The sequence below is a fragment of the Pristiophorus japonicus genome, chromosome 8 (assembly GCF_044704955.1).
Source record: "Pristiophorus japonicus isolate sPriJap1 chromosome 8, sPriJap1.hap1, whole genome shotgun sequence".
Taxonomy (NCBI): Eukaryota; Metazoa; Chordata; class Chondrichthyes; family Pristiophoridae; genus Pristiophorus; species Pristiophorus japonicus.
The window spans coordinates 28,259,890-28,272,908 of NC_091984.1; the positions used below are offsets into that span (position 1 = coordinate 28,259,890).

Consider the following 13,019-nt stretch of genomic DNA (forward strand, 5'->3'; position numbering starts at 1 on the left):
CTCTACCGTATTGCTTCCAGTTTGGTTAACCCAATCTATGTGCATATTAAAGTCACCCATTATAACTGCTGCACCTTTATTGCACGCACCCCTAATTTCATGTTTGATGCCCTCCCCAACATCACTACTACTGTTTGGAGGTCTGTACACAACACCCACTAACGTTTTTTGTCCTTTGGTATTCTGCAGCTCTACCCATATAGATTCCACATCATCCAAGCTAATGTCCTTCCGAACTATTGCCTTAATTTGCTCCTTAACCAGCAATGCTACCCCACCTCCTTTTCCTTTTATTCTATCTTTCCTGAATACCCCTGGATGTTGAGTTCCCAGCCCTGATCATCCTGGAGCCACGTCTCCGTAATCCCAATCACATCTTATTTGTTAACATCTATTTGCACAGTTAATTCATCCACTTTATTGCGGATACTCCTTGCATTAAGACACAAAGCCTTCAGGCTTGTTCTTTTAACACCCTTTGTCCTTTTAGAATTTTGCTGTACAGTGGCCCTTTTTGTTCTTTGCCTTGGGTTTCTCTGCCCTCCACTTTTCCTCATCTCCTTTCTGTCTTTTGCTTTTGCCTCCTTTTTGTTTCCCTCTGTCTCCCTGCATTGGTTCCCATCCCCCTGCCATATCAGTTTAAATCCTCCCCAACAGCACTAGCAAACACTCCCCCTAGGACATTGGTTCCGGTCCTGCCCAGGTGCAGACCGTCCGGTTTGTACTGGTCCCACCTCCCCCAGAACCGGTTCCAATGCCCCAGGAATTTGAATCCCTCCCTGTTGCACCACTGCTCAAGCCACGTATTCATCTGCGCTATCCTGCGATTCCTACTCTGACTATCACGTGGCACTGGTAGCAATCCCGAGATTACTACTTTTGAGGTCCTACTTTTTAATTTAGCTCCTAGCTCCTTAAATTCGTTTCGTAGGACCTCATCCCTCTTTTTACCTATGTCGTTGGTACCAATGTGCACCACGACAACTGGCTGTTCTCCCTCCCTTTTTAGAATGTCCTGCACCCGCTCCGAGACATCCTTGACCCTTGCACCAGGGAGGCAACATACCATCCTGGAGTCTCGGTTGCGGCCGCAGAAACGCCTATCTATTCCCCTCACCATTGAATCCCCAATCACTATTGCTCTCCCACTCTTTTTCCTGCCCTCCTGTGCAGCAGAGCCAGCCATGGTGCCATGAACTTGGCTGCTGCTGCCCTCCCCTGATGAGTCATCCCCCTCAACAGTACCCAAAGCAGTGTATCTGTTTTGCAGGGGGATGACCACAGGGGACTCCTGCACTACCTTCCTTGCACTGCTCTTCCTGTTGGTCTTCCATTCCCTATCTGGCTGTGGACCCTTTCCCTGTGGTACGACCAACTCGCTACACGTGATACTCACGTCATTCTCAGCATCGTGGATGCTCCAGAGTGAATCCACCCTCAGCTCCAACTCCGCAACGCGGTCTGTCAGGAGCTGGAGGCGGATACACTTCCCGCACACGTAATCGTCAGGGACACCGGAAATGTCCCTGAGTTCCCACATGGTACAGGAGGAGCATAACACCCGACCGAGCTCTCCTGCCATGACTTAACCCTTATATACACTTAAATTGGCAACAACAGTGTTAAAAGCGCTTTGAGGCATCCTGAGGTCGTGAAAGGCACTACATACATGAAAGTGCCCTCAAAAGTTTGTCACCATCCTCGGTCTGCTCCACAATGACATGCAAGCTGTGATCCTGACCAACGGATCCACCACAGACCCAATCCACATCCGGACCGGGGTCAAGTAGGGGTCAAGTAGGGCTGCGACATCGCACCAACGCTCTTCTCGATCTTCCTTGCTGCAAAGCTACATCTTCCCCTTAGCAAGCTCCCCGCTGGAGTGGAGCTAAATTATAGAACAGATGGAAATCTGTTCAACCTCCGCCGCCTCCAGGCCAGATCCAAGGTCGTCCCATCCTCTGTCATTGAACTACAGTACGCTGACGATGCTTGCGTCGGAGGCCGAACTCCAAGCCATTGTCAACACCTTCACCAAGGCGTACGAGAGCATGGGTGTTACGCTAAACATCCAGAAGACAAATGTCCTCTCCCAACCCCGATACACAGCACTGCCCCCCGATTATCAAAATCCACGACAAGGCCTTGGACAACGTGGATGATTTCCATACCTCGGGAGCCTACTGTCAGCAAGAGCAGACATTGATGACGAAGTCCAACACCGCCTTCAGTGCGCCAGCGCAGCCTTCAGTCATCTGAGGAAGAGAGTGTTTGACGACCAGGACACCTGCCCTCCTACATGGCTCAGAGACATGGACTATATACAATAGACACCTCAAAGCGCTGGAGAAGTACCACCAGTGCTGCCTCTGAAAGATCCTGCAAATCCACTGGGAGGATAGACGCACCAACATTAGTGTTCTCACTTAGGCTAACATCCCCAGCATCGAAGCATTGACCACACTCGATCAGCTCCGTTGGGCGGGCCACATCGTCCGCATGCCCGATTACAGACTCCCAAAGCAAACGCTTTATTCGACATGGCAAGCGAACCCCAGGTGGGCAGAGGAAACACTTCAAGGATATCCTCAAAGCCTCCTTGACAAAGTGCAACGTCCCCACCGACACCTGGGAATCCCTCGCCCAAAACCGCCCAAAGTGGAGGAAGAGCATCCGGGAGGGCGCTGAGCACCTCGAGTCCTATCGCCGAGAACTAGCAGAAACCAAGCGTAGACATCGGAAAGTGCGTGCTCCCCACCCATTCTTTCCTTCAACCACTGTCTGCCCCACCTGTGACAGAGACTGTAATTCATCTGAGAATTCACTTTTAGAGTGGAAGCAAGTCATAGAAACATAGAAACATAGAAAATAGGTGCAGGAGTAGGCCATTCGGCCCTTCTAGCCTGCACCGCCATTCAATGAGTTCATGGCTGAACATGCAACTTCAGTACCCCATTCCTGCTTTCTCACCATACCCCTTGATCCCCCTAGTAGTAAGGACTTCATCTAACTCCTTTTTGAATATATTTAGTGAATTGGCCTCAACAACTTTCTGTGGTAGAGAATTCCACAGGTTCACCACTCTCTGGGTGAAGAAATTCCTCCTCATCTCGGTCCTAAATGGTTTCCCCCTTATCCTTAGACTGTGTCCCCTGGTTCTGGACCTCCCCAACACCGGGAACATTCCCCCTGCATCCAACCCGTCCAACCCCGCCAGAACCCTAAACGTTTCCATGAGGTCCCCTCTCATTCCTCGACTCAGAGGGACTGTCTATGATGATGATACATGAAAGTGCTTTCTTTACATTCAATCCCAATTTAACTAGTTATTAATCAGTGTGCTCTAAAGTAGATGCCTTAACCAGTTTTAAAATAGTATATTCCAAAGAAGACATTTCCTGTGTACAAATGTACTAATATGATGTTCCTCTGCCCAATGTTTTAACAAGGACGTTAATCCATTTAATATAAATGGATTTGTTAGGAAGTTAATGTCACACAGTGCGATTTCAGCCACGTTTTTTTTTACTATATTTGGCTTGCTGAATAACTCTGTAGATATATTAGCACCAGAACAATCCATTTCATTGTCAAACAGGAACAATCAGTTCAATGAAGATCAGAGATGAGGTGACCTTTAACTCCCAAACTCTCCTCCCTAGCGAACACCTGAAGCCAGTAAAACTTTTGCAGAAGAGTCAGCAATTTCTCAGGATCCCTTACTCATCATGTTACAAAGACACAAACAAGGCGATGCTCTGCGGCGATGATATCAGAGAAGAAACAAGGCAGTTGATGATCTGAATTACAGAGAAGTGGGGTGGTCAGGTTTTTAAACTCGCAGCAAATGGCTACAAATCAAAAAGAAGCTACCTGCATGTTGCTAAAGAGCTGAGCAAGTAACATTTACATTTACCACAGGTTGCATTAATTCTGCTCAAACATCTTATTACTGCATAATTACAGACAGCACCCCATATGTCAGCCTTCAAGCAATAGATTAAAACTGCATAAAGCAGCCTCTCGCATTCATTATTACGCTTACAATTGAAAGCACATGCTACATCAATTTCTTCATCTCCTCCAATTCCTTTTTCTGTTAATCGAATGAATAATTGCTGAAGCACAGGCGGTGACTTTTAACCTACCTCATACAAAGTACAGCACTTTGTCCATGAATGTTTCCTGCTGCCTCTGAGGTGCGTCCTTGCTCTTACTCCACAGCACATATGACACGGCAGAGCATGTCCCTCCACACCAGCTATCTGCACGATTACCATCTGAATGAATTACCTGTGTTTACCCAGATGGTCTATCCTGTTTGACTAACATACCCTCGAACAGCACTGGCTGAGAGAGAGAGACATTAGACTGCAGTGCTGAAAGAGACCCAGGAGCTTGAACAACTACAGTATTGCCTCACAGCTCAAACTGGGAGGGAGGGGATTAGATGATGAAGGTCATGCAATACCATCACGATCTTCCTTTAGCACAGAAAGGTCACAAATTACAATTTTATGACGGAACAGAGCTTAAAACTCAAACAAATGATGACTAATTGCTTAAATGTTCTCTTTGAGCGAGGTTTGCAATTTTGAAAGCTCTCGGCTTAAAATGCTCGAGAGAGAGAGAGAGCGAGAGAGACCCTGTAAGACCAGACAGACATCAAAGTCTACCTCAGGCACTGCTGTTGAGCCACGTTGAGCAGCAAATGGCAATACATGAGCATGCAGATAACCACGGTATTATTGTGCTTCTTAAAGGATTTACTACAAAGATTGCTCCAGAACTTTTGAGCTAAACACAATTCCTCCTTTAGGCATCCTTGATTGCCTCCCTTCTTGGCACAGACATTCCCATGCTCCCAGCAACTCCAGAACAATCAAACACCACGGAGTATTTAATCATCTCCGTCTCTCCTTTGGGTGCTGCCACTAGTCTCAACCGCCCTGGATTAGGGTGTGGTAAAACCAGGATGCATACTCCTGATCACTAAACCAGTGCATCTGTGTGAGCAGTGGGTGAGAGTGAGATTAGACTCGATGATGCCCTTCATGATCACCAAGGCTGCTGAGGTTCACTCTCCATGCTCACACATGAAGACTGGCCACTTGAGCAAGATAGTGCAGGGTGGCAGCACTATGGAACCAAGACCCCAGCGCTAGTTTTGATTTTAGGGTTCCCAATAATCTGGTATTAGATGATAAAAGAAAAACAGCTAGGTTGATTATGAATGAAAACAATTTTATGTTCAATTCCACAGTTACCGTATACAACTGATAGTCACCACACAGATTAACTGCTTCATTTAATCTGACCTGATCACTATACAGTATTTTGAATTATTTGAAGATTTTAGTTTTTTGGCACAGTCCTCCTCGCTGTAGGGAAGTGGGATACTTTTGGATGCTCTAGATGGGATCTTGCCTAATCGGTCAAAACAGTACATTCAGCAGCTTCTCAAACTCAGTCTTGCAGACTAACTCATTCCAGTTTGTATCTAACTTATTGCCTAATCTTCTAATCACAGAATAAATTTGCTTTGCTCTCTCTGCATTGACAGCGAATGAGGATGCCAAGCAACCTTCTAGCTGAATTGATCCGTGTGATTGAGAGGTTAATTACACTTAACCCTGTTTGATGGGATTTATATGAATGGATTTACATGAATGGCTCAACTCCTGATAGTGGAACAGAGTCCAGCACAGAACTTTTTTTTTGCTCCTCTGTTTTTCTCGCTTTCTGTCCTGAAGGTGCCATGTGCACTGGCTGCCCCATGATGCTTTGCTGGCGTGCATAGTATTGATGCGTCCCTAGGTTATTCGGCTATAGTGGGTGTCACAGTTGAGCACAATTCTTCCCTCGCCAGTCTAAAACAGGTAAGCCTTCCAGAAAGGGCCACTGGTTAGTGATCAGGAGTGTGAACTTTGACTGATTTTTTTCTCTCTTCCGTGGTCCTGTGACAGGGAGGGAATGTCAGATCATAGGACCTAGGCAGCTGAAGGAAAGGGAAGGTGACAAATCAGCTAACTCATTTACCAGTCAGGGCATCAGTAGAGAGGCAGGTGCAATAATTTGGCTTATTGTCCCTAAAACAGGGATGCAAAGCTGGCTCCTGCAAGAAGCACATGTGTGTGAACATCAAATCGGGATGTGACCAGGATTGGCTCTGATGCTGCTGTACTCCAGTGCTCACGTGAAGAGATACCGAGGGCTGTTGGCCCGAGGCCCAAGATACCGACGGCTGTAAATCTGGGAATTGTGGAGCAGCGCCTCAACATAAGGAACTGCCTCCAGGAGAAAATAGGTAAAGTAGGAAAAATCAAATGCACACTAAATCCTAAACACACCTTAAAGTATGTGCATTTTGAAGCGATCAACACAGCGTTTTGACATTCCATAGCAGGACTCAAAGCCAGCTGAAAACTGTAGTCTGCCAGGGTCAAAGTACAAGGGGATGCAGGAGAAATACTTTTCTCTAAGTAAGCACTTCAATGTGCTTATTACCTGCACATTAGGCCAGATTGCTGAGGTGTGCACTTCACTGCATGCGATTTCAGAGTAATCGCTACGACAAGCTTAGACGGGAATGGAAGTGAATGACTAATCAGGCATGAATAATGTGAACCTGCCTCCCCCTTCTGCATACTAGTAAACTATTTCTAATAAACAAACAGCAATTAATAGTAACTGATATCTGGGACCAAATTACAAGCCTATGAGTCACTGTTCTATATACATCAACACCATGTTATAGCTCTTTTTATTTGTAATATTTTCCTCATTTACTCAATGGATATTCCACCTAGTCTTGCCAGCATTTCTTCATTGTCTGGTAAGGTGAGTGGCCTCCAGATTGCTTCCGTTAGCAGTATCTTGCTTTGGTGAATCACTTGGAGTTTCAGTTCACCCCACCATGATGAGACAAAAACTAAAGACCATCATATATATTTTTAAAATTTGTTCATGGGATGTGGGCATCTCTGGCAAGGTCAGCATTTATTGCCCATCCCTAATTGCCCTCAAGAAGATGGTGGTGAGCCACCTTCTTGAACCGCTGCAGTTCGTGCGATGAAAGTACTCCCACTTTGCTGTTAGGGAGGGAGTTCCAGGATTTTGATGCAGTGACAATAAAGGAACAACTATATATTTCCAAGTCAGGATGGTGTGTGACTTGGAGGGGAACTGGCAGGTGATGGTGTTCCCATGTCCTTGCTGCCTGCTGCCATTGTCCTTCTAGATGGTAGATCTCGCGGGTTAGGAGGTGTTGTCGAAGAAGCTGTGGTGAGTTGCTGCAGTGCATCTTGTAGATGGTACACACTGCAGCCACGGTGCGCCGGTGGTGGAGGGAGTGAATGTTTAAGGTGGTGGATGGGGTGCCAATCAAGCAGTCTGCTTTGTCCTGGATGGTGCGAACTTCTTGAGTATTGTTGGAGCTGAATTCACCCAGGCAAATGGAGAGTATTCCATCACACTCCTGACTTGTACCTTGTAGAAGGTGGAAAGGCTTTGAGAGTCAGAAGGTGTGTCACTCACCACAGAATACCCAGTTTCTGACCTGCTCTTGTAGCACAGTTTTTATGTGGCTGGTCCAGTTAAGTTTCTGGTCAATGGTGATCCCAGGATGTTGATGATGGGGATTTGACATTAATAATGCCATTGAATGTCATGGGGAGGTGGTTAGACTCTCGCTTGTTGGAGATAGTCATTGCCAGGTACTTTTATAGCTTGAATGTTACTTGCCACTTATCAGCCCAAGCCTGAATGTTGTCCAGGTCTTGCTGCATGTGGGCATGGACTGCTTCATTATCTGAGAAGTTGCGAACGGAACTGAACACTGCAATCATCAGCGAACATCCTCACTTCTGACCTTTATGATGGAGGGAAGTTCATTGATGGAGCAGCATTGATGGTTGCATTCCATATGAAGATCATAAAGGTCACAAAGATAAGTACAGATGAGGGAAACAATTCGGGCCATCTAGCTTATCCTTTCAATAAAAGTAACAGTCCCACAGAACTGCATCTAACTGCCTCTTGAATGAGTCAAGAGTTGTCAGGTTTCCACTACTCTGGCTGGAAGACCATTCATGATATTGATCACTCTTTGAGTGCTTCCTGATTTAATTCCTTTTACCAGTTTGTACCTATCTATATTCCTCGCTTAACTTAAAATAGTGCTTTGGGTTAACCTTTTCTATTTCACTTAGTATCTCATAAACTGCTACAAGGCTGTCACATTCGCCTCCTTTCATCAAAACATGTGAGCACATCACTGGGTACCACAGAATCTCCATGGAAACACACAGATATTCTCACTTGTTGTACAAAATGTTGGTATTTAACTGGGTTTTTACACTATGAATATGGTACTTGAAGGGCAGCCAACTGCTGCCAAAAGTATCAATTTTGTCAACAACCCATCAAAATCCATTTGGAATTTTATCATTGTTGGGTTTTACAGTCAGATCACACGCTGAATGTATTTGGAAAATATTGTTCTATGAACAATCAAAGTTATTGTTGATTTATCATTTTGACCTTCAAGGGGGAATGCAGGAATTTTTCATTCACAAAGAAGAATTTCACATAGCTATTAGAAGCACCTGAAGTAACATCATGGGAATGATTAGCAACCAATCAGTGAGCGAATACTATGCTCCATTCCTGCTGCAACCAAACATTTCCCTTTATAATTGTTCAACTGCATTAAACCATTAGAAGCATGCATCTTTTATCATTTAAACCTCCTTTAATCAGTTATTTTTAGGGCCTCCTACATCATGGACCAGGTCCTGTGTGAGAGGACTGATGGATAGCTCCCTTAGTGAATGGTGCTCTATAACAAGGCACTAGGAGAAACATGATATAATTAGGGCTCGCTCTTCCTCCAATTTTCCCTTCCGTCCTGCTTTGTCTCCACTCTGTATCTCCCTCTGGTGGTGTGGCTGGAGTCTAGAATGTGTCTCCACTCTCACGTTATTCCTCACCAACCTTTTCCCTTCCTCTCCTGAAGGCCTGAACTCCTTGCTGGGTACAGTTGCACAGTGCTAGACACTGTCCAGTACCATACGTCAACTGTGAGCCTTGACAGTGAATGCTGGCAGGCTGTGGGTGGCATCACAACTAAGCCTGATCTTGTCTTCATCCAACATCGAGCCATGCTCCGTCTCTGCAGAGATTGTTCAATGGCAATCAGGCTCAGAAACTGTGGATGATCTTCCCTCCCTCTGCAGGGCCAATAGCTCCCCTGCTATTGACATGGCTGGGATGACTCACCTCACAGACTAGGCATTGAACTCGAAACATTCATCGTCTAAAATGAAAACAGAAGGTTGTTCTTTTTCCAGAGAATAATGGACCTGACCAACTGTGAGCATTGTTTCACTGAATTCCTTTAAGCGAGAGCTGGACCTGTTTCTGGCTGGGGTGGAGATTAAAGTACTGCATGGCATTAATTGGGGCCAGAATGATGATCTGGATTAGTTATGATCATCTAAAGGGGGTTGGAGAAACATTTCCCAGATTTCCCCCCCCCCCCAATTGGCCTGGGTTTTTAAATCAGTTTTTAGTCTCTCCCAAGAGATTGGGTGGAGTGTGTAGTGTATATATTGTGATGCACAACGGCACCACAGTTGTGTGGGATAGGCTGGATGGACCAGGTGTTCGTTTCCTGTCCATTAATGTTTGTATGTTTATAGAAAATGCAGAAACGGGTCAGACAGCATCGTCTATGTGACGCCAGTGTTAAATCCAAGGAAGAGGCGTATAAGTTGGCCAGAAAAAGCAGCACACCTGAGGACTGGGAGAAATTTAGAATTCAGCAGAGGAGGACAAAGGATTTAATTAGGAGGGGGAAAATAGAGTAGGAGAGTAAGCTTGCAGGGAACATAAAAACTGACTGCAAAAACTTCAGTAGATGTGAAGAGAAAATGATTAGTGAAGACAAATGTAGGTCCCTTGCAGTCAGAATCAGGTGAATTTATAATGGGGAACAAAGAAATGTCAGACCAACTGAACAAATATTTTGGTTCTGGCTTCACTAAGGAAGACACAAATAAACTTCCGGAAATACTAGGGGACCGAGGGTCTAGCGAGAAGGAGGAACTGAAGGAAATCCTTATTAGTCAGGAAATTGTGTTAGGGAAATTGATGGGATTGAAGGCCGATAAATTCCCAGCGCCTGATAGTCTGCATCCCAGAGTACTTAAGGAAGCGGCCCTAGAAATAGTGGATGCATTGGTGGTCATTTTCTAACATTCTATAGACTCTGGATCAGTCCCTTTGGATTGGAGGGTAGCTAATGTAACCCCACTTTTTAAAAAAGGAGGGAGAGCGAAAACAAGGAATTATAGACCAGTTAGCCTGACACCGGTTGTGGGGAAAATGTTGGAATCAATTATTAAAGATGTAATAGCAGCACATTTGAAAAGCAGTGACAGGATCGGTCCAAGTCAGCATGGATTTATGAAAGGGAAATCATGCTTGACAAATCTTCTAGAATTTTTTGAGGATGTAATTAGTAGAGTGGACAAGGGAGAGCCAGTGGATGTGGTGTATTTGGACTTTCAAAAGGCTTTTGACAAGGTCCCACACAAGAGATTAGTGTGCAAAATCAAAGCACATGGTATTGGGGTTAATGTATTGACGTGAATAGAGAACTGGTTGGCAGACAAGAAGCAAAGAGTAGGAATAAATGGGTCCTTTTCAGAATGGCAGGCAGTGACTAGTGGGGTACCGCAAGGTTCAGTGCTGGGACCCCAGCTATTTACAATATACATTAATGATTTACACAAAGGAATTGAATGTAATATCTCCAAGTTTTTTGCAGATGATGCTAAGCTGGGTGGCAGTGTGAGCTGTGAGGAGGATGCTAAGAGGCTGCAGGGTGACTTGGACAGGCTAGGTGAGTGGGCAAATATATGGCAGATGCAGTATAATGTCGATAAATGTGAGGTCATCCACTTTGGTGGTAAAAACACGAAGGCAGAATATTATCTGAATGGTGACAATTAGGAAAAGGGGAGGTGCAACGAGACCTGGGTGTCATGGTGCATCAGTCATTGAAAGTTGGCATGCAGGTACAGCAGGCGGTGAAGAAGGCAAATGGCATGTTGGCCTTCATAGCGAGGGGATTTGAGTATAGGAGCAGGGAGGTCTTACTGCAGTTGTACAGGGCCTTGGTGAGGCCACACCTTGAATATTATGTACAATTTTGGTCTCCTAATCTGAGGAAGGACGTTCTTGCTATTGAGGGAGTGCAGCGAAGGTTCACCAGACTGATTCCAGGGATGGCAGGACTGACATATGAAGAAAGACTGGATCGACTAGGCTTATGTTCACTGGAATTTAGAAGAATGAGAGGGGATCTCATGGAAACATAAAATTCTGATGGGGTTGGACAGGTTAGATGCGGGAAGCATGTTCCCGATTTTGGGGAAGTCCAGAACCAGGGATCATAGTCTAAGGATAAGGGATAAGCCATTTAGGACCAAGATGAGGAGAAACTTCTTCACTCAGAGAATAGTGAACCTGTGGAATTCTCTACCACAGAAGTTGTTGAGGCCAATTCGTTAGATATATTCAAAAGGGAGTTAGATGTGGCCCTTACGGCTGAAGGGATCAAGGGGTATGGAGAGAAAGCAGGAATGGGGTACTGAAGTTGCATGATCAGCCATGATCATATTGAATGGTGGTGCAGGCTCGAAGGGCCGAATGGCTTAAACCTATTTTCTATGTTTCTATGCCACTAATCACTGCATTGACTTGCTGGGCCGAGTGGTGAAGGCCTTAGCACTCCCTTCTACACGCCGAGTACATCGACAATGGTGCTGCTGAATTTCAGGTTTTTCACGCTGCCCAACCCTGGCTCAGTGGCAGCACTCTTGCCTGGGAATCAGAAGGTTGTGGGTTCAAGTCTTTCTCCAGAGATTTGAGCTCATAATCGAGGTTCATACTCCACAGAGAAACCGTCTTTCAGATGAGATGTTAAACCGAGACCCCGTTTGCTCTCTCAAATAGACGTAAAAGATCCCATGGCACCAATTGAAGAGCAGGGGAGTTCGCCCTAATGTCCTGGACAATGTTTATCCCTCAACCAATGCCTGTAAACAGATTATCTGGTTATTATCTTAGTGCTGTTTGTGGAAGCTTGCTGTGTGCAAATTGGCTGCCGCATTTCCTACATTACAGCAGTGACTACACTTCAAAAGTACTTCCTTGGCTGTAAAGCGCTTTGGAATGCCCTGAGGTCGTGAAAGGCGCTATATAAATGCGAGTTTTTCTTTCTTTGCTCACATGCAGGATAAGACCCAGTTACATTGGCACTTGTTTGGTTTGATCGTAAGAGTGTGCTGCCCTTTTGTTGGTTTTCGATTTTACCGACACAAACATGAAAGCCAGCACGCAGACACCACTCTCTTACAATCCAAACTGCGCAAGTAGCAAAGTAAAAGCAACTGTAGAGACAGATGCAGCACCTGAAAAGCACTGCATCGTTATACATTCATAAGCACAAATAAAAATGAATCACCTCCTGGCCCCTCGAGGGACAGCAACATAAAACAGTGAGCTTCTCTCATCAATTCACTAAATCCCAGATCAAGGGCCTAGGACTCGGTGAATGCAAAATATTACACAATACTAGCTGGTGAGAAGAAAACCACAAATACTGGAAATATGAAATCGAAATGGAAACTGCTGCAAATATGGAGCAGCAGCATCAGTATTTGAAAAGAAAAAAATTAGACCCTTTGATGAAACATTAACCTGCCTATTCTGCCTGGCCAATATTTACCCCTCAATCAACATCACTAAAACAGATTATCTGGTCATTATCACATTGCTGTTTGTGTGGAGCTTGCTGTGCGCAAATTGGCTGCCACATTTCCTACATTACAACAGTGACTACACTTCAAAAATGCTTCATTGGCTGTAAAGCTTCTTTGGGATATCCCGAGATCATGATAGGCGATGCAATGCAAGTTTTGCTTTCCCTTTTCAGAGGCTGAATGACCTGG

At 45.2% G+C, this 13,019-nt stretch overlaps 1 protein-coding gene across 3 annotated transcripts in view; it reads right to left on the reverse strand.

Moving 5' to 3' along the window:
- Positions 1 to 13,019, reverse strand: part of bcar3 (BCAR3 adaptor protein, NSP family member) — a 266,163-nt gene that overhangs the window by 223,653 nt on the left and 29,491 nt on the right. Inside the window, exon 1 of one of the 3 annotated variants that reach the window (XM_070886615.1) lies at positions 4,149 to 4,321. The exons of the other annotated variants lie outside the window; for them this stretch is intronic. The gene's annotated coding sequence lies outside the window, so the exon portion shown is untranslated. Of the gene's footprint in view, positions 1 to 4,148; positions 4,322 to 13,019 lie in introns of those variants that run through there. 3 annotated transcript variants of the gene reach the window in all.